At 40.4% G+C, this 27,923-nt stretch overlaps 1 protein-coding gene and 1 long non-coding RNA gene across 2 annotated transcripts in view; one reads left to right on the forward strand and one right to left on the reverse strand.

Annotated features, from left to right (window-relative positions):
* The window catches only part of TNFSF11 (TNF superfamily member 11), a 42,736-nt gene extending 39,058 nt beyond the window's left edge, over positions 1–3,678 (forward strand). The window contains exon 6 of the mRNA XM_032873957.1: positions 3,663–3,678. The gene's annotated coding sequence lies outside the window, so the exon portion shown is untranslated. The remainder of the gene's footprint in view (positions 1–3,662) is intronic.
* On the reverse strand, positions 2,072–24,080 carry LOC116877314. Its single transcript, XR_004384606.1, has 4 exons — positions 23,998–24,080; positions 23,355–23,492; positions 6,816–6,974; positions 2,072–3,102 (listed from the first exon to the last, which is right to left on the reverse strand). It is a non-coding gene; the product is annotated as an uncharacterized LOC116877314 (long non-coding RNA).
* Between the last annotated feature and the right edge of the window lie 3,843 nt (positions 24,081–27,923).

Here is a 27,923-nt window from a genome sequence, read left to right on the forward strand (position 1 = left end):
AAAGGAACTCAAAGCTGAATGTTTTTGTTTGTGATATAATGGCTGGGATAAAGGCTTTCTTTTAGAATAAAAACTATTGTTTTGAATCCCAGGAATTCTTTTTTTCTAAATATTTATTTATTTAAGAGAGAGGAAGAGCAGTGGGAGGGGCAGAGGGACAGGGAGACAGACTCCTGGCTAAGCAGAGAGCCTGACACGGGGCTTAATCTCATGATTCTGAGATCATAACCTGAGCTGAAATCAAGAGTCAGACACTTAACCAACAGAGCCACCCAGGCACCCCTAGGAATTCTTATTTAAGTCTCAGATACTGGCCCATAGAAATCCATTTATACAAGTTATAATGGCAACAGTATCTCCTGGACTGAAAAGAGGGGTAGGCTTCTGGCCCAACACCATGGATAAAGGGAGGAAAACAGGGAAACATGGCTAGAAAACATTTCTTATTTGTACTTTACAATCAAATCCCTCAGAATTTGTTGTGCATTGTTAATATTAATGTCTATAGCCTTTAAATTATTTTTTAAAAGTCCTATATGACATAATCTTGTTTTTATAGGGGACTTAGAGAGATCTGTGGAATCATTGGTGCACCTGCAAGGAATGAGTCATTCAATACCTTGTTTTACTAGATTGTATGTCCCACACCACAGGGGTTAGACAAATTTATCCCACTTTAAATGAATATTTTAAAACATCTGTTCAAGTTTTGTTTAGGAGAGGAGAATGACGTATGTGACAGGGCAGAGGAGGGGCTGCTGGTGGCAGCATCAAGCCTCCTCTGGGCCATCCTGAACAGTTCTGATCTGGCCCAAACTTACACTCAGTAACAGGATTCTTCAAGCTCATCACAATCCCTCCCAAATAGCTGATCGTCTCCTTTTTGTTAGAAGAACCTGCCCATTGGGGCCAAAATGAGTTCCTTCCTGGAATACAGAGAAGTAAATATATTCTTTCCATCTCTATCTTCTTACATTTCAAATTTCTCCAGCACCTGCCCCTCCAGCCTACCCAATCTGGCTCTGTAAAACACAGCACTGTAGTCTTTAGTCTTCCCACAGTTAATAATGATGGACTGTATTACATCAAATTGTCAAAGATTATCAATAGTCTATTAATGCATTTTCATGCATTTTTCTTTGCCTGGATTGATGGTTAAGAAATTTCTAGATTTGTTTCTTCTCTTTTACAAAATCAATGCCAACATTCATCTCATGATTAAAAATCACAGTTGGGGCCATAGCAAGTTAAGCTTTTTAACCCTTCAGGTTTAGCCAGAAGGTTTGAGAACCTCCTATATATTGAGCATTATGCTAGGGCTGTCCCCACATATAATCTCTTTATTGTTTTTCCTTGGGAGCTCCTCTTGTTCCTTGTATTTTAATCACAGAATCTATGACCCAATTTCTCTTATCTCTTATCACCTTTAGATTGCTTCCTAGGTAGAGGAGTGTGTGCCTTTCGGTATAAGAATAGTGTGTTCTGTGTGCCTCTATTCTATTCCCAAAGGTGCCTAGAAGATGATGGGGGAAAAGAAGAACTCAATACAGGCTTATTGAACACTTGACTAATGAATTTACCTGTGTCTTCTGTCAAGTGTGAGCACCCACAGCCCAGTATTTGTAATGCAGATCTTAATTTTTACCTCCTTGAATTTTTGTCCCCATTCTCATTGGGGCTACATAAAATGGGGTGAGAAGTAGAAAGGGATATGGAGCCAAAAAAGCCACTTGTGCATGATGAATTTTCTCAGGTGTAGTGCCTTCCTTACATAGAATCCCAAGGCAGGGAATTATGACAGGGTGGAAATGTTAGCAAATTTGATGTTGGGAGAATAGAGATCTAGACTTGTCTCTTCAATAATTGTTCCATAACTTAATCTTTCTCCACCTTTTTATCCACAAAATTCAAATAATCATAGCACATCACCTGTCTTGTGTTCTTGAGATCTCAAGTAAAACAGATGTGCAAACATGTCAGGAAGAATAAACTGTAATATGGATTGGATAGGATCATTGTTCTTGAGGTTACTCAGACCAATTACACAATTTGACCTGATTGGCATCTTCCTTGAAGCTACTTTCCTCCTCCAGCTTATGCACACCCCTTTTGGTGCCACCCCCAACACCAACAAGCATGTCTGGGCAAGAATTTAGCGGTCATGGGCTCAGTGCATTCCCCGTTCTCAGTGGTGACACATCAGTCTTTAAATTAATTCTACTTGGATTTGATATTTCAATTTTTTTCTCCTATTGAACTCCGGTTTCACATTCTAGAGATTGAGTTTATCTCTTCCAACCTTTCTCTTTTCTAAATTGAAAGAGAAAGGAGGAAGGCAAAAAGAAGTACACCTTAATCACAGTGACAGTGGATCACTTTCTCTTTCTTGCAGGCAAGTAGCAATGAATTAGAGTCTCAGGGCTAAACACACCTTGCTCTCCCAATCCACTAGGTACTTCTCTGCTTTCTTCACTCCTCTTGGTGGAGTCAATCAGCCTGTGGTGAGCCTAGTGGTGAAAGTGAGAGGAGTCCAAGAAGACAGTGGCCTAGATAATTCTCCTTCATTTTTTGAAAGCAAGTCTTTAAAGACCATCCCCATCTACTGGCCCCTTCCCTTAATCTCAAATCCTCACAGCCCCAAGGGTCTAGCATTTCGTAAAGACTCAATAAAATAGTAAGCAACATTTAAACCAATTTTTAGAAAAATGAAAATATGTACAGAGGATCTTCCAGAGATATGTGGATATTGTAGAGAGAAAACTCCCCAGTGAAAAGAATGGGTCAGGAGAAGCATTTCAGACAGTGAGGGTTGGTTAGGGAGGAGATATTTTGTGTGTGTGTGTGCCTATGTGTATTTGATGGGTATAACTTCAGATGCTTTTAGCTATAAAGAACAGATAACCTGAACTCAAAGTGGCTTGAACAATCAGGAGATCAGGAAGTTTGTTTCCTTGCATAATAAGTAATCCAGCAGTGAATCAGACTCCCAATCTGCTTCTTATGGTTCCTTCTGATCTGGTCTCCTTTGTGTGTTGACTTCATCCTCTTGGCATTAGCAAAACGGTCACAGCAGGTCCAGCCGTCAAATTCCAATAAACAATGCTAAGGGAAGAAATAATAAGCATAATTGTCCCAGGCTCTGCCGGCGCCCTTGCAGGTCTCCCAAGGGCACAGAAAGTAAGTTTTCCAATTCCCACAAACCGCCTTCTAGACAGAAGTCAGATGAAAGCAGAGAGAGCTATAGGCTTAGCTTATGGAAAACCATATCCTTAAGGATTTTTACGCCACTTTTGTGTGCAGAACTCAAACTGGAAGATTTCTCTGAGCAAACTCCACTGGGCACTATCCATGCACAGCTGTGTGACCTTCACCTGAACCTTTGCCATTCTGCTGACTTGCCTTACAAGTACCACTTTGGGGCTGGGTTTCTCACATGCACACACGTTTCTGAAATCTGAAATCCTCTTTAAATTTTCTGCTCAAGCCAATAAACTGAGGATCCAGTATAAAAGCTTTCCATTCTCGTAACACCAGCCCTATTGAGGACTTGTTCTTCCAAATTGTTTGGCTACTTATGAGATTGGCAGCCACACTGTGTTCCTACAAGACTTAACCACTTTGCATCAACTGCACAACTGGCCCCAATGACTGCAAAAATTGGTCATTAATAGGCTAAGAAACAATTTCAATGGGACGCCAGTCAATTTTGGGTCAGCAGGTTCATGTGGCCAAACCCTTGCCTGTTCTTCCCAAGCAATCTCCACCTCTGTGCTTTTCCCAATCCTCCTCCATGGTGTTGGGCAGGACAATATTCTAAAACACAGTTACAGTAACATCATTCACTCATCCCAAAGCCTTACATCACTTCTCTGCACCAACGGATTAAGTGCAAAATAGCTACTGGCATTACCCTCTTTTTGCTAGTTTTCCTCCTGAAATCTCTGCCCTGTGGCATCTCCACACTGTGCGCCAGTCACACCAAAGCAGCAGCTGTTACTATGTGGAGTACGCATGGGCATCCACACCTCTGCGTGTGCGCCCTGCTCTGGCCAGACATTCCCCCATCCGCGTCTCAGATCTGCTCGTTATCCTTAAGGCGACAGCTCTGAAGCTTTCTTTATTCTCATGGCCATCAATCCGTCAGCCCCTTTCCTGGGCCCCTGTGGGACTTTCAGGGACTCAAAGCCTGAACTGTAGTTATTTATGTACCCGTGTGTTCCCCTCACGACTATAGCGACTATTGGGTCTTATTCACCATTGTGGGCATGGGACTCAGCACAGTGACCAGCGATAAGGAGCTGCCCCAAAAATATTTAATAAGAAAAAGAAGGAAGGAGGACGGGAGGAAGGGAAAGAGAATGAAGGAATCTTCATTCATGTCAAGTCAACATGCTCTCCTAGATCCTAGTACTCTGTATCTTCCTCTCAAGTCTTATCTTTGGCCGAGAGTAAAAATTAAGGCTAAAGGTACTGAGGGTCACCTGGGTGACTCAGTCGGTTAAGGGTCTGAGTCTTGGTTTCAGCTCAGGTCATGATCTCAGGGTCATGAGATTGAGCCCCTCATAGGGCTCCCCACTCACCAGGGAGTCTGCTTAGGATTCTCTCTCTTCTTCTCCCTCCGCTCCTTCCCCTGTTCATGCTCTTTCTCGCTCTAAAATAATAAATAAATAAAATCTTAAAAAAAAAAAAAAGTCTAAAGATAATGAGACAACCCAAAAGGCAGCATCTGGAGGGTATCTAGCTGTCCCAGGCAGCTCTTCCAAAGCCAGCCTAAAGACAAGCAACAGCCTTCTCTTCTCTGTGGAACAGAGGCTTCTTACTCAGTAAATGTTTTATTGAGAATCTCTTCTCAGGCACCAAGGGTCACTGATATTTTTTAAAAGATGAACTAGACCCAGTCCTTGGTAGTCTCATCAAGTTCGGTTATCTCAGTCTTCTCCTCTGGATCCCTCAGATGCCAGATTCTTTCCTCACATCATTAACTCCTCCTGCTTGTTAGCTCTCGGTTGTTTCTGAACTCCGGATGTCACTGCTCAAGGTCTGGAGAATGCCCCTGTTTTCACACCACGCTGAACCTGAATACAGAAGTCAAATGATCAGCCCCTTGTTAGTGTTCTTTTTGTTTATCCTCCCAAGTCTGCTTCTTCAAGTGTTCTCTCTCTCTCTCTGCCCTTTCTCAGATGCCAGTTGTAGGTTTATTAGACTTTTTTACTGGTCCCAAAGGCACTCTCATGCTCTTCTGTACTTTCCCATCCTTTCTGGTCCCACACGTCAGTCTGGATGGTTCCTTCTGACCTGTTGCCTAGCTCGCTAATCCTAGCCCCCACAGCATCCTACCTGTAGCTCACCCCTTTAATACATACATTTCAGTGATTTATTTTTTAGTTTAAGAATTTTTATGTGATTCCTTTTCATAAGTTCTAGTTTTTTGGCTGAACTTCTCCTCTCCCCTCTCCCCATCATCTACTTTTTACACTGCTTAATCTGTGTTTGATAACTTCAAAATCGACACCACTGTTCTCGTTATCACTGCTGCATAACAACCCACCCCCCAAAAACGTAGTTGCACAAAGCATCCCCTTGGCTGGAATCATTTAGAAATATCTTCACTCGTGTCTGTCAATGGACGCTGGCTGTTGGCTAGAGCATCTTCAAATACTTTCTCAAAATGGCCTAGGCTTCCTGATGGTATGGCCATCCCAAGGCGTTACACTTCTTACATGGTATTGCTTTAGATGCTAAGCAGAGATCCAGGGTGGGCGGGGGGGAAGAGTGTGGGGAGAGCAAGCAGAAGGTCACTGCATCAAAGTGAAATTTCAGCATCTGAAATGCCAGTGTTTAAACGTGGTAAGGACATATGGGAACTCATCCACCCCTGCCAATCTGCAAAATAGCAGAAGATCGTATTATAATGATAATTACATATATGATACCATGATAATTAACATGTTTGAGAGATTTGTTGAGTGCCATCAAGTCTAACGTTTCTTCAAAATATCTATCATTATCCTCACCTTATAGATGGGAAAACTGAGGCCAGAGAGGTTCAGCAGCTTGGCCAAGGGCACCCAGCAAGTGGCAGAGCCTGAATTCAAACCCAGGTGGTTATATGCCAGAGGCCACTCTTCAAAACTCTTATGTACAACACAATGGCCAGATGTACACGGTCTCCCATTTTCTGTGCATATCCTGGCTAAACGCCAATGGCAGAAGTTAATGAGAGCAAAATGCAGTCATTATGTTTAGACCAGAAGAGGTCGAGTGGAAGCCAGGCTTCAGCATCATTTATCAACATCAAGGGCCTCAGCAGATGTTGCAGTGGGAAGAGGCTGGGTTTGAATTTGGATTACTCACAAGATCTGGTTTAGGTCTAGGCTCCATCCTTGCTTCTGCGTGAGCCTCAACACACCATTTAACCTCTAGGTGCAGTTTTTGCATTCTAAAATGAAGATCCTAGCACTTTAACTGAATGACAGACTTAACTTCAGGGCTGTGGGGTTGGAGGGATAGAGAGTGAGTGAGCAGATGGGCCCGTCACTGCTGGGACAGATGAGAGAGGTGGCAGCAACCAGTAGAGGAAGACAACATTCAGACCAGACCCCTCTGACCATGGACGATACCAAAATAGGAAATTTAGTGACTTGTATGTGAAGAGGGTGCGAGAGCCACAAGAACCTCCCACACAGGGGCCAAGGACAAAATGACAATGGGGCAAGTTAACCTGCTCTTCCCCTTCCAGGTGCTCACTCGGGGTGGAGGTCAAGGTCCAAAAGTGGGCTTCCCTTCCCCTCCCAATCCACCCCTCCTTCCACTACCTGGTCCTCAGGGTGGGGGTTTCAGCAGTCCCCGGTGGAGAGCGAGAGAGGATGAGGCAGCCAGAAGCGACAGGAGAGGGGAGGGAGAGGCAGGTGGGACCCTGGGTCAGCGGACACTCCGGGCTCCAGCGCAGGCTCCGATGATCCATCAACCGTCAGCTGTAAAACAAAATAATTAAAAGATACAATTACTAAGACTTTACAGTCCGTGCCGGCAGAGCCTTGATCACCAAGCCCAGGCAGGCTGGGGGCAGGGCCCCATAAGACTATGTTGCTCTCGGGCGCCCTGCAAGGCTGGCTTGGCTGCTGGGAGTGGGCTTGGTGCAGCCCCCAACCTGTTCTAAAGCAGCATTCAAGCCAAGTCTCAGTGTACAAACAACGTTGATTAGGTTGCCAGCCTCCCAGCTTCTGTTCAGCCTCCTTGTCCCTCCCTTTGTAGGGAGACCTGGATAGTCCTTCCATGCATTGCTTTTTGCTGACCACTACCCTTTTGGGAGGAAGTGTTTGGCGCTGATGTTCTAGGGCTGAAGGCATTATGCTAAATGAAAATCAACACTAATAAATCCTGCCTTAGGCACTGGGGTCACACGCTGGCTTTAGGGAGCCATTTACATCTGTCTGTTTTTTCTACCGAGGGTTGCAGTGGCAAAGTAACATTATTCAGGTGCCACGGTGTTTGATGTGCGGTTTATTAGACACAGGATTGCTGAAAAACATTAGCCTCTAGTCAGCTTTAACTCCCGTGCTGCCATCCAGCTGTTGGTAACTTCCCCTTCAGGGAGTCCCTCATTTAGACAGGTCCATTTTTTAATTAAAAAAAAAACATTTTTAGTCCTGATTCATTGTTAAAAATGGTTCCTCAAAATAAATTTCCATAGAAGTGGGTTGCATTTTTCCAGTTATAAGAAGAAACTTGTATTTGACTGTAGGTGCAGCAAATGACACATATTATAGTTTAGAAGCACAGACACATCGCATCTTGTATGAAACTGCATGGTTACCTTTAATAGAACTGTGAGCTTCCACAGTTTAAATTCTGTAAATATTGCCTGAGAGTAATTTCTTCTTTTTATTTTTTTTTTAATAAACATATATTTTTATCCCCAGGGGTACAGGTCTGTGAGTCGCCAGGTTTACACACTTCACAGCACTCACCATAGTACATACCCTCCCCAATGTCCATAACCCCACCCCCCTCTCCCAAACCCCCTCCCCCCATCAACCCTCAGTTTGTTTTGTGAGATTAAGAGTCACTTATGGTTTGTCTCCCTCCCAATCCCATCTTGTTTCATTTACTCTTCTCCTACCCCCTTAACCCCCCATGTTGCATCTCCTCTCCCTCATATCAGGAAGATCATATGATAGTTGTCTTTCTCCGATTGACTTATTTTGCTAAGCATGATACCCTCTAGTTCCATCCACGTCGTCGCAAATGGCAAGATTTCATTTCTTTTGATGGCTGCATAGTATTCCATTGTGTATATATACCACATCTTCTTTATCCATTCGTCTGTTGATGGACATCTAGGTTCTTTCCATAGTTTGGCTATTGTAGACATTGCTGCTATAAACATTCGGGTGCACGTGTCCCCTCGGATCACTACGTTTGTATCTTTAGGGTAAATACCCAGCAGTGCAATTGCTGGGTCATAGGGTAGTTCTATTTTCAACATCTTGAGGAACCTCCATGCTGTTTTCCAGAGTGGTTGCACCAGCTTGCATTCCCACCAACAGTGTAGGAGGGTTCCCCTTTCTCCGCATCCTCGCCAGCATCTGTCATTTCCTGACTTGTTAATTTTAGCCATTCTGACTGGTGTGAGGTGATATCTCATTGTGGTTTTGATTTGTATTTCCCTGATGCCGAGTGATATGGAGCACTTTTTCATGTGTCTGTTGGCCATCTGGATGTCTTCTTTGCAGAAATGTCTGTTCATGTCCTCTGCCCATTTCTTGATTGGATTATTTGTTCTTTGGGTGTTGAGTTTGCTAAGTTCTTTATAGATTCTGGACACTAGCCCTTTATCTGATATGTCATTTGTAAATATCTTCTCCCATTCTGTCAGTTGTCTTTTGGTTTTGTTAACTGTTTCCTTTGCTGTGCAAAAGCTTTTGATTTGATGAAATCCCAATAGTTCATTTTTGCCCTTGCTTCCCTTGCCTTTGGTGATGTTTCTAGGAAGATGTTGCTGCGGCTGAGGTCGAAGAGGTTGCTGCCTGTGTTCTCCTCAAGGATTTTGATGGATTCCTTTCTCACATTGAGGTCCTTCATCCATTTGGAGTCTATTTTCGTGTGTGGTGTAAGGAAATGATCCAATTTCATTTTTCTGCATGTGGCTGTCCAATTTTCCCAACACCATTTATTGAAGAGGCTGTCTTTTTTCCATTGGACATTCTTTCCTGCTTTGTCGAAGATTAGTTGACCATAGAGTTGAGGGTCTATTTCTGGGCTCTCTATTCTGTTCCATTGATCGATGTGTCTGTTTTTGTGCCAGTACCATGCTGTCTTGATGATGACAGCTTTGTAATAGAGCTTGAAGTCCGGAATTGTGATGCCACCAACTTTGGCTTTCTTTTTCAATATTCCTTTGGCTATTCGAGGTCTTTTCCTGTTCCATATAAATTTTAGGATTATTTGTTCCATTTCTTTGGAAAAAATGGATGGTACTTTGATAGGAATTGCATTAAATGTGTAGATTGCTTTAGGTAGCATAGACATTTTCACAATATTTATTCTTCCAATCCAGGAGCATGGATGGAACATTTTTCCATTTCTTTGTGTCTTCCTCAATTTCTTTCATGAGTACTTTATAGTTTTCTGTGTATAGATTTTTAGTCTCTTTGGTTAGGTTTATTCCTAGGTATCTTATAGTTTTGGATGCAATTGTAAATGGGATTGACTCCTTAATTTCTCTTTCTTCTGTCTTGTTGTTGGTGTAGAGAAATGCAACTGATTTCTGTGCATTGATTTTATATCCTGACACTTTACTGAATTCCTGTACAAGTTCTAGCAGTTTTGGGGTGGAGTCTTTTGGGTTTTCCACATATAGTATCATATCATCTGCGAAGAGTGATAGTTTGACTTCTTCTTTGCCGATTTGGATGCCTTTAATTTCCTTTTGTTGTCTGATTGCTGAGGCTAGGACTTCTAGTACTATGTTGAATAGCAGTGGTGATAACGGACATCCCTGCCATGTTCCTGACCTTAGCGGAAAAGTTTTCAGTTTTTCTCCATTGAGAATGATATTTGCGGTGGGTTTTTCATAGATGGCATTGATAATATTGAGGTATGTGCCCTCTATCCCTACACTTTGAAGAGTTTTGATCAGGAAGGAATGCTGTACTTTGTCAAATGCTTTTTCAGCATCTATGGAGAGTATCATATGGTTCTTGTTCTTTCTTTTATTAATGTGTTGTATCACATTGATTGATTTGCAGATGTTGAACCAACCTTGCAGCCCTGGAATAAATCCCACTTGGTCGTGGTGAATAATCCTTTTAATGTACTGTTGAATCCTATTGGCTAGTATTTTGGTGAGAATTTTCGCATCTGTGCTCATCAAGGATATTGGTCAGTAGTTCTCTTTTTTGATGGGATCCTTGTCTGGTTTTGGGATCAAGGAGATGCTGGCCTCATAAAATGAGTTTGGAAGTTTTCCTTCCATTTCTATTTTTTGGAACAGTTTCAGGAGGATAGGAATTAGTTCTTCTTTAAATGTTTAGTAGAATTCCCCTGGGAAGCCGTCTGGCCCTGGGCTTTTGTTTGTTTGGAGATTTTTGATGACTGTTTCAATCTCCTTCCTGGGTATGGGTCTGTTCAGGCTTTCTATTTCTTCCTGGTTCAGTTGTGGTAGTTTATATGTCTCTAGGAATGCATCCATTTCTTCCAGATTGTCAAATTTGTTGGCGTAGAGTTGCTCATAGTATGTTCTTATAATTGTCTGTATTTCTTTGGTGTTAGTTGTGATCTCTCCTCTTCCATTCATGATTTTATTTATTTGGGTCCTTTCTCTTTTCTTTTTGATAAGTCTGGCCAGGGATTTATCAATCTTATTAATTCTTTCAAAGAACCAGCTCCTAGTTTCGTTAATTTGTTCTATTGTTCTTTTGGTTTCTATTTCATTGATTTCTGCTCTGATCTTTATGATTTCTCTTCTCCTGCTGGGTTTAGGGTTTCTTTCTTGTTCTTTCTCCAGCTCCTTTAGGTGTAGGGTTAGGTTGTGTACCTGAGACCTTTCTTGTTTCTTGAGAAAGGCTTGTACCCCTATATATTTTCTTCTCAGGACTGCCTTTGTTGTGTCCCACAGATTTTGAACCGTTGTATTTTCATTATCATTTGTTTCCATGAATTTTTTCAATTCTTCTTTAATTTCCTGGTTGACCCATTCATTCTTTAGAAGGATGCTGTTTAGTCTCCATGTATTTGGGTTCTTTCCAAATTTCCTCTTGTGATTGAGTTCTAGCTTCAGAGCATTGTGGTCTGAAAATATGCAGGGAATGATCCCAATCTTTTGATACCGGTTGAGACCTGATTTAGGACCGAGGATGTGATCTATTCTGGAGAATGTTCCATGTGCACTAGAGAAGAATGTGTATTCTGTTGCTTTGGGATGAAATGTTCTGAATATATCTGTGATATCCATCTGGTCCCGTGTGTCATTTAAGGCCTTTATTTCCTTGTTGATCTTTTGCTTGGATGATCTGTCCATTTCAGTGAGGGGAGTGTTAAAGTCCCCTACGATTATTGTATTATTGTTGATGTGTTTCTTTGATTTTGTTATTAATTGGTTTATATAGTTGGCTGCTCCCACGTTAGGGGCATAGATATTTAAAATTGTTAGATCTTCTTGTTGGACAGATCCTTTGAGTATGATATAGTGTCCTTCCTCATCCTAAGAGTAATTTCTTATGCATTGTATATTTTATCTAAAATTACAAAGTTGGCTCTGAGCTATATTATTTAAATTCTTAATTAATAGAACTGGGGAGGTTCATTTTATTTTTTTCTTTGTTGATATTATTAACATAGAACATATGTAAGCTTTAGGTGCACAATATGATGATTTCATACAGATGCATATTGTGATTTGATTACTAAGACTATTTTAATTAATAAAATTACTTGGATAATTCAAATATGTTTTAAAAATTACACATTCAAGGGGTGCCAGGGTGGCTCAGTCACTTGAGTGACCAGCTCTTGGTTTTGGCTCAGGTCATGATCTCAGCATCCTAGGATGTAGCCCTGCCTTGGGTTCTGTGATCAGCATGGAGTCTGCTGGATATTATCTCCCTCTCCCTGTGTTCCCCCCGCCTACCACCCCCAACAAGCTCATGCTCTCTCTGTCTCTTTCTAAAATAAAAATAAATAAAATCTTTTTAAAAATATTATAAAAAAATTGCTCCATCAATATACATAAAGTTCCTTAAAAAGTCAATATCCTTTGACAGAGAAATTCTAGCCTGGAATAATCAAAAGGGAAGACAAACATACATGTAAAAAAGATGGTTACCAAAGAATCATTATTTACAAAAAGAAAAGAAAAGAAAAAAAAAGAATCATTATTTACAACTGCAAAACACAGAAAATAACTTAGTTATCCAACAGAAGAATGATTACACAAATGATGGTATTAGAAAAACAATATAGTCTTAAGGTTAAGAATAGGCTTTGGAGTCAACTAGATCTGAGTGTGAAATGGGGCTGGCTTGCTAATTTTGTGACCTGGAGTAATCAGTTTTCTCATCAAATGTATTATTTGGCTATTGCTAAATAAAAAACTGCCCCAAAACTCAGTAGCTTAAAACAGCACTCATTAATTATCATAGCTCCCATGAGCGCAGATTGGCTGGGGTTGGCCCTGTGGAGACCAGAGTGGGGGTGGGCTGGGCTGGGTGCCTCTGCTCCTCCCTGCAGGTCCGTGTGCCCAATGGTGGGTGGGCAGGTGGGTGCCCTCCTGCTCTAGGAGTCTCTCATCCTTCTTGCTTATCCTAGTGGGACAGACAAGCGCATACTTTATATGGTGATAGAAGAGTCCCAAGAGGGAAACATGGAAACTCGTAAGACAAGGTTGCACTGTAATTTCCGCCTCACTCTTTTGTCTAAAGCAAATCACACTGACCAAATCTCAAGTCAAGATGTAAAAAAAATACCACACAGTTAAGATTAGGATTCCACGGCAAGAATGCTCAACCTTTGCACTACTGACCTTTTGGACCAGATAGTTCTTTCTTAGGAGGGGCTGGCCTATGAATTGTTAGATGTTGAGCAGCGAGCATCCCTGGCCTCTACAACCTAGATGTTAGCAACACATCCATAACTGTGACAGCTGAAAATGTCTCCAGACTTTGCCAAATGTTCCCTAGGGGGCAAAATTGGTCCCTGGTTGAGAACCACTACTCTATAGGGAGGGATGAAGATTGGGTACAGTAATTAAGTCTGTCACTTTGAGGGTTATAATACTGCTGACCTTATTTGATTTTTCAAATGATTAGTTTTTTCAGTCATTAGGTTCAATTGCTGCTACTCTCCTAAGTACTTAAAAACACAACTTCTGTTCATCTATAGCCGTATGATGTGGTCATTGAAAGATTTTTGAAGGATTTCTAATATCATGAAAAAAATGTTTAAAAGTTTTTAAGTAAAAAAGAAAGGATCTAAAACGATATAGGCATTGAGAAAATAAGTGTGTGGGGGTGCCTGGGTGGCTCCGTTGTTAAGTGTCTACCTTCTGCTGAGGTGATGATCTCAGGGTCCGGGGATCCAGCCCCACATCGGGCTTCCTGCTCAGCAGGAAATCTGCTTCTCCCTTTCCCACTCCCCCTGCTTGTATTCCCTTTCTCACTGTGTCTTTCTCTGTCAAATAAATAAATAAAATCTTAAAAAAAAAAGAAAGAAAAGAAGTGTGTAAATAATATGAATATGAATGTAAGTATAAATACTCAGGAAGAACAGTTGGACAATAAACCATTAAAAGGTGATTTTCCTATTGTGGTGTACTTTGGAGTGATTTCTCATGTTCTTTATATTTTTCTGTTTTTTTCCACCTAAATTTCTCATAGTGAGATTATATTTATTTTTTAAATCAGAGAACAAGTTTGCACATGGACATACACAACATAAATTTATTTAAGATTCTCCAACCTGACTCTTCTCTCCTCCCAAAACGTTTCCTTTGAAGAAGAAGAGCCCTTCAAAAAATCACTCTATTTGGCTTGGTCTTTCAGAGAAAGTATTATACATAGATGGTCAGTAAATATGTGTAGTTCAGGATTTCATTTTTTGCAGTAAAAATCTCTTCTGAAAGCAAGAACATGTTAAGTTGGGGAAGATTTTTAAAATATAAAAATATTAGGTATTGGAGGTTATGTGGGGAGGCAGATTTATATCCTGCAGCTGGAATTACAAACTCCTGCAATCTTTCTAGAAGGCAATTAGTTCTTTAAAGTGTTCACATATAACATTTCCATTTCTAAGTATATCTCTCTTAATTAAATCATCCAGAGATGTATATGAAAATTGTTCAATAAAGATGTTCTCAATCTGTTTTGTAATGCTACATATTGGGGTCTTTTGTAATAGTAGCTTAGTCTGAATCATAACAAAAAATAATTTGGTATCAGAAGTAGTATCCTGCAGGGGTAACAAAATTGTAAATTCTATCACTTTAATAAGTATGTGATTTTTTAACAATTGTGTTAAAATCAATTGTGCTTAAAATTGATCCTTTAACAGTCATGGGATAGGCAGTAAGGAAACATATGAGAAGCTGGAGACTTTTAGCAAATCACAGCACATTTGGCAAAACTGGTCCCTGTGAGGGGTTCCTGGGTGGCTCAGTTGGTTAAGCATCTGCCTTTGGCTCAGGTCATGATCCCAGGATCCTGGGATAGAGTCCCTCATCAGGATCCCTGCTCAGTGGAGAGCCTGTGTCTCCCTCTCCCTCTTCCCTTCCCTCTGGTCATTCTCTCTCTCTCTCAAATAAATTTAAAAAAAAAATCTTAAAACAAAACAAAACTGGTGCCTGTGATACTTTGAAGGTAGTTTACACACTTACCAGACCTAAAGCTCTGGGAGAAACAGTGACACAAAATTAGTATGTTGATTTCTGTCGGCTGTTCCTTGGTGCTTTTAGTAGGCAATGAAAAAGAGAGGTGAAGTTTGGCAAGAATGTTGTCAGCTTCTCGATGGAGACGAAAGGGAAAAGGGCTCAGATGGGGATGTCCCCTGTGTGGGGGGACCACAGTCTGAACTGACTAGCAGTCCCTTAGACCTCGTGGAGCTGGGAAATTGAACTGTTTCAGTACCATAAACAGAAAGCAATAATACTGGATCTACGACCTTCCTCTGGGGCCTGCTGGTATTGGAACCCTAGGAGGCAATCCTCTGGCAAATACAGAATTGGGCACATTGTCTACTCATCCAAGCCTGTTATTTTCAATGGCCTCCAAGTTGCTACTGAGTTAGAGAGGAAATAGTCCAAGTCGAGAGATGAGTAAACAAATGAGTGCTCATACACTTAAGATTTATGCAGAAAACATCTTTGGTTATCCTGACATGTTTATGGAAATGACTGGTAGCAAGTAGTCCAGAAAATGGCTAAGAACTTTGAAAGTCTTATGTGATCAAAGAAACCACAAACCTGGCCTGCAAAAGCTTGTAATTTTCTGATCCCCAAAGCAACCCCTGGGGAAAGTCGTGCATCCCCAAGGAAGACAGGCTCTCCCACACTCACTGTAGCTGTGGCCACAGAACTTAATGGACAAGCAGAGTCTCTGACAGGTCACTGAACAAAGGAACTTCTTCCAGAGAGGGGAACCGGTTGGTGTCTGTCGGCCAACGAATTTTTGTCATTTGCCATGGCAGACTTGTCATAGTTCCTTCCCAGTGAGATGTCATCACTCTTAAGGATGATAACCATTCTGCCTCCCATTCACCCTTTTTTCCAAAAGAGGAGTTTTTATAGCAGCTCTGTTTCTTTGACTTCACTACTGAAGAGTAATTATGCAGAAGGGGCCGGAAAACCTGCCTGTTAGTTTAAACATCTCCAGACCGGGGCACCTTCAACCCTGATGGAAAAGACTTGAGGTCACCCAGAACTCTTAAACTTTGAGTTGGATTTAGTAACTGGAAGCCTCTTTAGGCTGTTTCCTTGGGGGCAGGAGTATATTCTATGCATGGTTAGGGCACAGATTTGTAGCTGGGGGACTTGAGACAGAGGCTAGAACTGTCCTCAGTATTCAGTCCTCCTGGCACTCAGTAAAATCTCTCCCATGTTGTGGTTTTGCAAGCACTGTGGCTGGACAATAGGTGACCAGCTTTTCCCAGCCTACCTTATAACTAAGTGTAGCCATGTGGTTGAATTTTGGCAAATGACATGTGGACAGAAGAGAAGTGAGCTATTCCTGGGGCCTTCCATCCACTCTGTTTCTCCTTCCCTTTGGCTGGAATGTGATGGGGGGCTGTCAGGCCTGCCTCACTCACCTGGACTAGAGAGCAGTTTCCCTAGGGCTGGGCACAGCCTGGCTCCCCAAGAACACCTGTCCACCTCTGCATTTATCCATGAGAGAGAAGAAATCTTATATCTTGATGGAACCACTATAGTTCGGGGTCTTTTTGTACAGTACTTTCAATCTACCCTAAAAACTCAATTGCTCAGGTAAAAACACAACAAAACAAAACAATAAGTGCATAGTGAACTCGAAAAAAAAATTTTAAATATATTTTTAAAAGTTATTTATTTGACAGAGAGAGATCACAAGTAGGCAGAGAGGCAGGCAGAGAGAGAGGGGAAAGCAGACTCCCAGCTGAGCAAAAGGCACGATGCAGGTCTCGATCCCAGGACCCTGAGATCATGACCTGAGCCAAAGGCAAAGGCTTAACCCACTGAGTCACCCAGGTGCCCCACGAACTCAAAAGTTTTTAAGACACATGTGTGCATAGAAAAAACCTGAAAAGCTGAATACTGAAACATGTATTTCTAAATAGTGTTATTATGAATAGTTGTATTTTCTTCTTTGTGTTTTTCCGTATTTTCCACTTTTTTACTTTGCATATATATGATTTTTATAACGAAGGCACCAATATGTACTATTTTCTTTTAAAGATAAATAAGTATGGATTCCTCATTTTTCTTCCTCACATTTAACTGTTAATATGTTGCCTAATAGCCACAGTTTTTTTCAAAGCCAGGAGCATTAGACCACATAAATGTCTGAGGAAGCTCTAACTGCTTTTTCTTATCTTTAAATGCCATAAGACTTGTTCAACACGTGCTGGATGTCTATCAAAATACTTCACATTTCATGGAAAACTAGAAGAATAATTACCAGGGAAGGCCTTCTTACAGCTGCTAAAGCACACCAAGACCAACCAAGTGGGCAGTTACAGGAGGAGAAATGGCCTCTTGAAGAACTTGCCTACATTTTCTCCCTCTTTAAGAAGCTTCTTTGGCAAGCATGCTTTTTTACATTTTATATGAGGCTGTTATGATTAATTTTAAAAAGTTACCATAATCTGCTCAAAATCCTCTTCCTCTCTCCCTATATCCAACCATCTAAAGTATAAATCTTGCTTTCTAGGCCAAGTCTAATGACTCACAGACCCCTCATGATCTGAAAAGTGCCTATATTCCCAATCTCCTCTCCAGACATGATTCCCTACACCCTCCACCCCTGCAAACACACCCTATCTGGCACTCAGTAATTCAGCTACACTGAATGTCTTTTTCATGAATAGACCTTAATTTTTAGAGCAATTGTAGGTTTACAGAAAAATTGAGCAGAGTTCCCATATACCCCTAACTGCTACCCCCAACACATAGTATCTCCTGTTATTAACATTTTATGGTATTATGGTTCACTTTTGTAACTGATGAGCCAATTTTGGTACGTTGTCATTAATTAAAGTCTACAGTTTACATTAGGGTTTGCTGTTTATGTTGTATATTCTATGGGTTTTGGCAAATGTACAAAGACATGTATCCACCATTAAATTATTATAAGTAGAGTCACTGACCTAAGAATCCTCTCATTCAACCTTCCCTTCCCTTGAGCTCCTGGCAACCAATGACCTTTTATTATCATCATAATTTCGCCTTTTTCAGAATGTTACATAGTTAGAACATATGCTGTGTTGCTTCTTTGGCTTAGTGTTATGAATTTAAGGTTCTTCCAAGTCTTTTCATGGCTTGTCAGTAGATTTCTTTTTGTTTATTTATTTATTTATTTGTGTATTTATCTATTTGTTTATTTACCAGTGTATGGGTGTACCAGAGCCTGCTTATCCATTCTCTTATTGAAAGACATTTTGTTCCTTTTTAGTTTTGGTGATAATGAATAAAGCTACTATAAACATTCATGTGTAGGTTTTTTGCAGCAATATTTTTACCTGCTGAAAATATTTTATCTTCTCAAATGTCATTTAGTTAGATCCCTTATCTTTGGTCCTCCAAATATGCTGTTCTGATATCCTAGAACACGCTTCCATCTTTTGCAACCTTGGTAACTCTTATTCAGTCATTAGGTTGCAACCAAGAGATCATTTCTCCCAAGAAGTCTGCCCTAATCCCTTGACCTTCCCACCTTCCAGTGGGTTACATATGTCTCCTCTGTGCTTCTGCAATATTCTATTCTACTCCTAGCATAGCATCATGTATTGTCCTTAACTCTCTATTTCTATCCTGCGTTAAACTCTGGGCTCAGGGAGGTCGGTGACCAGATATGCCTTCCTTATCATCAAATCTCAGCCATGTAGCTGAGCCCTTGACATGTAGTAGGTGCTCAGTAAATATCTGTCAAATAAATAGCCACTTGGCTTGCATCGCCTAATCTCACAGGAATATTATATACATATATAATATACAATATTATAGTAATGTATGTAATAATATATTTAATGTATGTATTACAATATTATAGTGTGGTGTATTTTTCATATATGTCAGCATTACATATATATTATGCATAGGAGTAACATATATTATAAAATACATGTAAAACACAATATATATATATAAAATGCTATTTATTATAAAATAAGGGTATTTTATGTTGTTTGGGAACTGTTCTGAAGTCATCATGATCTTTATTTCTTTTATATTTCTTCCATCCTACATCCAGAGGCTTGGTACACATAAAGGATTGAATACTATTGCTAACGAACCAAGAGTTGTTGGTACTTTCTAATTTTTTTATACAAAAATAATCCAGAATAGCTGTTCAGAATATCTGTTCTCAGAATCATTTCACTCACTGAACATTTTATTGTCTTTGATCACCACCCTAAACCCAGAGATGTTCTCACACCTAGGAATGCCTTCACCCTTCAATTATAATAGAATTGCTATCACTTACTGTGCTAGTTACCTTCAAAGGAACTCCATATGTATTACTAGTAATCCACTATGTTCATAAAGATCCCTGAAAAGCCAGGGAAACAGGCTGGTCCTTGTTTATAAATGTAGAAAAGAAAAATCCTGAAGTTTTAAAAATTCAAGTTATTTAAATACGAACAGTTCACCCAGTTGTCAGGGATTTACTTGGACTAACCTAGCTGGGAAGAGATGATCACAATGAACGACACAGGGCATGAGAGCTTTGGCTGGTAGAACCCATCACACTTCATTCATTCTCTCACTTGATCAGTTATACATCCTTTTGAAAACCTACTGTACTGTCGGACATCACACTTGACTCTAACTCTTATTACAATTCTACCAGGTAGACATTATTTCTTCTATTTTTTTTTTTCAGATATAGAAATGACAACTCAGAGACATTAAATAACTGTAATGTCACAAAACCATCCAGGTCCCAAGAATTTCAAGGTTCTGTAATTTAAAGGGCTATATTGTCTTTAAGTCTTTACCATCCCACTATGTTGTGCTGCCTCAAAGGACATTATTCAGGGGGCGCCTGGGTAGCTCAGTTGCTTAAGGGGGACTCTTGATTTCGGCTCAGGTCATAATCTAAGGATCGTGGGTTCAGGTTCTGCACTCAGTGGGGAATCTGCTTGAGATTCCCTCTTTCCCTCTTCTTCTCCCCCTGCTCTCTCTCTGTCCAATAAATAATAAATAAATCCTAAAAATAGACACTATTCAATCTTCAATAACAGCATGTATCTCATCAGGATCACTAAACTGTAAATCATGGCTAGGATGAAGGGTGAAAGGGGGATGCCAAAGCAATGAAGGTATTTCTTACTCTCTTCATGAACTGACCAAATGGTTCTATAGCTAGAAGTCACACACAGAAATGTCTTGCCTCTCCACTAAGCCAACTCAGCTATTAAACTTGGGCTTTTTGCATTTGTTTAGGAAGGCCGTTGTTTGACAAGGGTCATTTTCACGGTGTTGTTTGCCCTACAACATAAGGAGCAGGGCTCACCTGGCTTGCTTCCAGCTTGAACCTCAGACCAGTGGTTTCCAGAGGTTTTCATTTGGTCCGCAGGAGCACACTCCTACGTTCTTAGGTAGGTGGTCAAATTTCATCAACCTTTTGTTATAAAAACGTTTTGTGACAACTAAAAACATACCCTGTTGCAACGAGGACCATCAGTGGCTACACATTGGGCAGGGCATAATTTCCTCTGGATTTGCAGGAGTAAATTTAATTTACTCCTTATAATTTACAAGGTACAACAGAACAAGGCAACATCAGAGAGAGCCCAGTGCTTCTTGGAGTATGTGTGAATTTGTTCTCTTGGGCAGGGCAGCAACTGTTCTGTTTAGAGAATCACTGGCCCAAGGTTGTAGGTCTGGCAGGTGAATGGTATGGTAACTGTGGGTACTCTCTTTGGAATCTGTGACACATGGAAATAACCTAGTCTTGATATCTAAGTGACTTCTGACTTAATTTGTACAGTTTTAAATCTTAAAATGCCTTCAAGTTCCCTCCAAAAATTCTGTTATTTGAAAAAATATGTCACCAACACAAGAGAAGTGGAAAGTTATTGTTTCAGACTGACAAAACAGACAAAGCTTTATGCTGGTTTGGAATATGGATTTTGGAGTCAGCTCAGCTCTGCCTCGCTTGCAACTACTTTCTACACTGTGCACTGGTGTCATCAACACCCTCTGTGTTGCTGTGCAGATTAAATGACATAATGCACATAAAGCATTTTGTAACACAGCTGGCAAATAGTAAATGGCAGTTCTCAAATAGGATGGATTACTGAGCAAGTGAGGAATGAATGAAATGGGACGCAGTTATGCAAAAGCTCAAAAGCACTGGGAAGTTCTCTTTAGGCCTTGAAAACTCTGGTCTAGCTTGTGATCATCTCTTCCCAACTAAATGAGTTCAAGCAAATCACCGAACACTTTAGGATTCTTCTTTTCGACATTTAGAGACAAGGTCCATGCTGTTTCCCTGGCTCTCCCAGAATATTTATGAGCAAAGAGGACCACTACTACCACAAACTGAATTCCTGTGAAGTTATCTTACAAGAACGAAAATGTCTACAAGATTTCTCCTTAATGGCAGGAATGAAAACTGGGAATTCTCTACTGCACTCCACACATCAGCCCAAAGCACTGTGTCTTTGACGAGAAAAAGCTGCAGGGTGTAAACGTTCTGTGTGAACCACTTGCGTGCACGTCTAGAAATTCCAAGCAGAGAATAAACTTCTCACATGTGGTCCTTAGTCTTTCATCAATAATTTTTGCTTTGGCCCTGTCAGACTCAATGGCCTAGCTGTAAGTATAGCTTTGCAGGCAAGCTAGTTCTGGTTCAAGTAGCAATAAATCACTGATAAGCATAAGGGAACTCAGTTTTCTTCCCAGAGCCTGGTCTCAAATCATGTCTGAGCACACACCCCCAACCTGGCATCTTTTAGCTGACTACTCAAAAAAGGAATATACCAGAAAGTCAATTTGCCTCTGACCTACACCCAGTGATGAAATCTCTGCCTCTAATGACTTTCATTTAAAACTTGAAGGAGAAAATAAATGTGAACAGAAAATACAATAACATAAAGATTGGCCATGCAAGAGAATTCCTTCTCAACTATGTTTAATAGTTCATCAATCTCTTGCCACATGCCCACTATTCAGAGCAAGAAAACTATAGATTGTACTTCAGGTTCAGTGCTTCCAGCTGCTTGTTTACAGGGGCAGAAGAGAACTGAAGAGGCCAAGCAACCACCTCCATTAGACAAAGGCTTATACAGACTACAGAAAAATTATTCACATCATGACTTATTCACTGGTACATTCCAGATCCCAGAAAGGCTTTGTTCCCTGCTTTTGGCCAGTCTCCTTTTTTTTCCCCCCATTACTAGTGATGAGCTTAAAAAAGAGAGAGACACTTTCTAATATAACTCAATTATATTAGAAAAAAGTCTTCAAGACAAATTTGCTCAAATCATAAGTCAATTCAACTGGTAGATGAGATTTGGGTGGCCGCTCTCTCCTCTTTCCCGGATCAATTGCCACCGGAATTGACAGAATAAAGCCTGTGCAAGTCGCAGAGCTGGGGAGAGGGTGAGGCCAGACACTTCCTGTGAGTTTGCTGGTGTGGGACAAGCTGAAGAATATAGTACCTTGGATGACAGTGTCTCATGTCCCAAGAACTGTTCCCTTCAGGACATGACCATCTTCGACCTACAGAACAACAGCTGCTTGTCTGACAATCCTTGTGCCCATTCCTGCTTATCCCAGTACCCTGCCCAATAGATCACGTCCCTGTGGCTAAACACAAGCCCCCACCTGCCCAGTGAATTCTCACTGTCTGGGCAGTTGACAGCAGGAGAAGAAACTTTGAAGGTGGCATAAAACTCAGGTTTCAGTCTGACGTCCGTTCCTCACTACCCGGATGGCCTAAAAGAATCCAGTTGTTCGAGATTTATTTCTTACTCTGCAGAATGGGAGATAATCCTTGCTCCGCCCAGCTCATGAGATTGTGAGAAATAAGTGAAACAATGTGGATGCCAAGAGCTGTAGAATGGAAAGGACAGTGGAGTTGCTGAGTTACTGAGAACATATGCTCTATCAATTTTCAGGACAACTCAGACTATAGATGTGGAACACTTCTGTGCCTCTGCTTGCACATTTCCGCAGTGGAGAATGACTGGTTTTTCATCAGATTGTTTTCCTTTTTCTCCTGGCCACACAGCAAGACTACATTTTCCATCCGCCCTTGCTCTTAGAGGTAGCTATCTGAGTAAATTCTGGCCAGTGGAATACAGATGGAAGTGATGTATACTACTTCTGGGCTTGACCTTTAAATATTTCCTAGCACAAGCCTCCACTCTCAGTACATGGTGCTCCTGGAGTCTTAGTAAAATTTTTATGCTACTTCTTGGCTAAAGAAATATGTAACATTTCCAGTTATAAAGTGGCTAGGCCCAAGCAACTTAATAAATATTTACATCTTCATAACTTCATGATGTTGGAAAAAATAATATACCTGAATTCAAAGCCAAATAATATTAATTCTTACTACTTTTTGTATTAATTAGTACAAATATAAATAATGTATTTTAATTATATATACATGTATATGTATATAATTAATATAAGTTAATACTTAATTATGGTTACTTACTAATGGAATGTGTATGCCTGTTTGGGCACTGAATATCTTCTTAAACCTGAGAATCAGAGTAACACGACGATGCTCATTTCCTGTTGCACATTGATTTTCATATGGTACTTGGTTTTTATTATAGTAATGGCTGAAAACCTAGATTCAAAAAGGACTAGCGTTGTCAGTGACATCAGCATCATGGTGTCATAAGACGTTCCTCTTTTTATCCCTCCCCTTTTAACAACAAAACAGACAACCGTCTACAGACAGAAGTGCCTTTGTGGGTGTTGTGGGACCTAGAACCATATGCCTAGGAATGTGGGAGGAGTCTCATTTATCTCTGCATTTAAGTATTAGCAGACAGGCCACCCTATAGGCTGAAGAATCAGGGAAGCCAGCAAGACTACCCAGATCCCTCTTGCTGCAGTCAGTAAAGAACCAGAGGGGTACTGACCTGGGCAGATACATGGAAATGCAGCCATCCAAAGGTACAGCAAGACATTCAAGGAAAACAATATATGAATTTAGTCACAGCAAAGGTTTTGGCACAAGGAAGTTTACCAGTCCCCCTCACCCCAAGGCAACACTGCACACGGTTGATTTATCTGGTAATAGTGACCCCTCCTCCAAGGGAGAAGGATAGTTGTAAGTGGCTAGTTACTCCAGCTATGCTGGTCATGGCTGGAGAAATCTGTTTCTCTCCAGTAGCACCCAGAGTCCTGAGGCAGGAACTCCGGGGGTGGGTGGAGGTGGTGACTGGGAATGAGGCAGATAAGGACATGGTTCCAACTGACTGTGCTTGACAGAAAGTCTACCCATGGGTCCCTGGTAGTATTATGCTGGTGGACCTCCGAATGGGGTCTGCGGGCACTCCAATACCTCAGATGTTAAACCCACACCTCCTCCCACTCTGTGGTTGACTCCTTGTGCCTGCTCCCACGCGGGATGGTGAGAGTTCCAGTAGCAAGAGCATGCTCAGAAAACAGGCAATGGAGAAACCGCAAATTTGAGTTCTAGTGCCACCTTCTGGAAAGAAAAGGGAGGATTCCAGTAATTAACCTGGTGACTTGTGAGAACCAGAGATGTAAATGCTTAAGAATCCTGTCACTAGAGGAAGCAAGAGAAGAGGGGCAGGTACCCATATAAAGATAAAACCCCAGATAATAACAACATCATGGAATAGAATACCCTGTCTGAAGGTAATTAGCAAAGATTTAAGGAGGTGTCTGCTACTTCAAATGCAAAAGCAACAAGGCAGATCTATAAGGAACATGAAAAATGAAGGAAATTTGCTATCACAAAAAGAAAAAATCAATTCTCCAGTTGCTGAATTCAAAGCCACAGAATTTCATGATCTAGTTCATAAAGAATTCAAAATACTCATTTTTGAAGAACTTCAATGAGCTATAAGAAAACTCAGAATGATAATTCAATGAAATCTTGAAATGAATACATGATCAAAATGGGATTTTTCCAAAGAGATAGAAATTATAAAAAAAGAACCAAACACTTTCTAAAGCTGAAGAACTCAATGGATGAAATAATAATATCCAATACACAGTATTTGTAAGGAATAGAGCAAATAGAAGAGAGAATTAGTGAATTAGAAGATAAGAATTTTGAAATAACCCAGTTAGAGAACAAAGGAAAAAGAGTGAAAAGCCGCAAAGAAGGCCTACATGATGTATGAGATTCCATCAAAAGAACAAATATTTGAATAATTGGTATTATAAAGGGAAAAGGGAGGAGACCATTTATTTAAAGAAATAATAGCTGAGAACTTCCCAAACTTGGGAAAAGAATTGGATATCAGAGTTAACAAAGCTAATGGATTGCCCTATTACCTCAATGCAAAAAGATCTTCTCCAAGACACATGACAATGGAAGTGTCGAAAACCAAAAATAAAGAATTTTAGAAACAGCCAGGCATCACACTTCCTGATTTCAAACAAGGCTACAAGCTTATAGTAATTTAAATAGTATGGTACAGCATAAAAATAGATACATGGACCAATGAAACAGACTCAAGAGCCCAGAAATAAATCCCTGCATATATGATCAACTAATATTTGACAAGGGAACAAAAAACAATGAGGAAAAGATAGTCTCTTCAATAAATTGTGTTGAGAAAGCTAAACAGTGACATACAGGAAAATGAAATTTTGGACCCCTCTGTTACACCCCTCATAAAAATTAACTGCTGATGGATTAAAGACTTAAACGTAAGACTTGATACTGTAAAACCTCTAGAAGAAATCATAGGGAAGAAACTCTTTGACATTGGACTGGGTAATGACTTTTTGGATATGATGCCAAAAGTCCAAGCAACAATGCAAATATCGACAAACAGAACTATATCAAACAAAAAAGCTTCTGCACAGTAGAAGAAACAATTTTTAAAATGAAAACACAGCCTATAGAATGGAGAAAATATTTGCAAACCATATATCATATAAGGGGTTAATATCCAAAACCATGAAGAACTCATACAACTCAGTAACAAACGAACAAAAATCCAATTACAAAAATGGACAGAGGAACTAAATATTTTTTCCAAAGATGACCTCCAAATGACCAACAGGTACATGAAAACATGCTAAACATCACTAATCAGGGAAATGCAAGTCAAGACCACAATGAAATGTCATCTCACACTTGTTAAAATGTCTATCATCAAGAAGAAAAGAGATAAGTGTTGATGAGAGATGGGGAAAAGAGAATCCTTGCACATTGTTGGTGGGGATGTAAATTTTTTCAGCAACTGTGGAAAACAATATGGAAGTTCCTTAAAAAATTAAAAATAGAACTGCCATATGGTTCAACAATTCCAGTTCTGAATATATAGCCAAGAAATGAAAATAGAAGTTTAAAAGAGATATATGCACTCCCTTGTTTATCACAGCATTATTCACAATAGCCAAATTATGGAAAGAACTAAGTGACTGCCAATGGATGAATGGATAAAGAAGCTGTAATATATATAGATATCAATATCAGTATCAATATCTACACACACACACACACACACACACACACAGAGGAATATTAATCAGCCACAAGAAAGAAGGAAATCTTGCCATTTGCAGCAACATGGATGGACTTTGGGGGCATTATGCTAAGTGAGATAAGTCAGACAGAGAAAAATAAATACTGTATGATATCACTTGTTTGTGGAATCTAAAAAAACTGAATTTGCAAAAGCAGATAAGAATGATGGTTACCAGGGACTGGGGCAAGAGGGGAGGGATTGGGAATATGTTGTTTAAGGGTACAAACTGGGGAACCAGTAGATAAATAAGTCCTAGAGAATTAATGCAGAGCACAGCGATTACAGTCAACAATCCTCTATTAAAAACTACAATGTTGCTAAGAGACTAGATCTTAAGTATTCTCACAACAAAAACTAATTATGAGGTGTGACGATGGTACTAGCTAATTCTACAGTGCTAACCAGATTGCAATATATAAATATAGCAAATCAATATGTTGTACACCTTAAACTTACACATGTTCTATGTCAATCATATTCAATAAAATAATATAACACTGTAGAAATGAGTGTGGCCTGATTTAATGATCAAATCGCAATTAACCTTGAGCTAGTTGTTTTTAGTGTCCAGCACAGGCTGATTTTTGCTGGGTTTCCCCATACATTTTTAAATAGCTTGTGCCCCCCTTGTGAATCCACTACCACACACCCAAGACATGTTGGTACACAATTTGGAAACAAAGGCTCTCTTGTTTTCCCCCACCTGTCAGTTGAATGGGGAGAACTCTGAGGATTGAGAGGCTGGGGAAGATAAGGAAGAGACAGGATTCCTGAGTCGTCATTGAAGAGGCATCCAGGAGAAATACTTGACAAGGAATTTCTGTTTCAGCCTGGAGCAAGAATGAGATACGACTTTTTCTTTTCACATGCCACTGATTTTTCATTTTTTGTTTGTGATGTAGTTGGTCAATGCTGCCTCATTCAACCTCCAAATTCAGGAACTATTACTAGAACTACTTTTGTAAATCCAAGCTTTGCTTTACATGCATGGGATGACTCTTCCCCATGGGGAATGAACATTGTACTACCCGGTCTCTAGCCTTCATGACTTGGTTTATCAAAGGCCCTGGGGAAATACAGACAATATTCTGAGGAAGAGGGTCTTTTTCTAGAGACAGGTGTTCTCTGAGTCAAAGCAATTACTTGTAAAGTAAACAAGAGTATTCCTCAGTGACCACATTATCAACCAAAATGCAAATGTTCTTGGGGGCTTTGAGGATGTTTGTTTTCCAAGAGAATACAGTATTGTTAGAAAATAAACAGGAGAGAGCTGGTCTGGCCTTTGTCCATTAGCATGGACATGCACTCCAAGTGGTAAGATATAAAATGCACCTTCCATGAGGCAGGTTTATAGCCCAAGACCCTTTCCCTGAAGGGGGGAAAACAGCTCACTTGGAGAGTCAGGTGTTCAAGGCCAGTGTACTACGCTCCATGCTGGGACCTTAGGGGCCATTTTTCTCTTTCCACATTTTCAATGTAGGCCTTGTTTCCTGACCTACCTAAAGAAGATGGTAGTTCAAAAATCGGGTAAACATTCC

Source organism: Lontra canadensis, unplaced genomic scaffold, assembly GCF_010015895.1.
Source record: "Lontra canadensis isolate GAN:19392208 unplaced genomic scaffold, GSC_riverotter_1.0 scaffold51, whole genome shotgun sequence".
Taxonomy (NCBI): Eukaryota; Metazoa; Chordata; class Mammalia; order Carnivora; family Mustelidae; genus Lontra; species Lontra canadensis.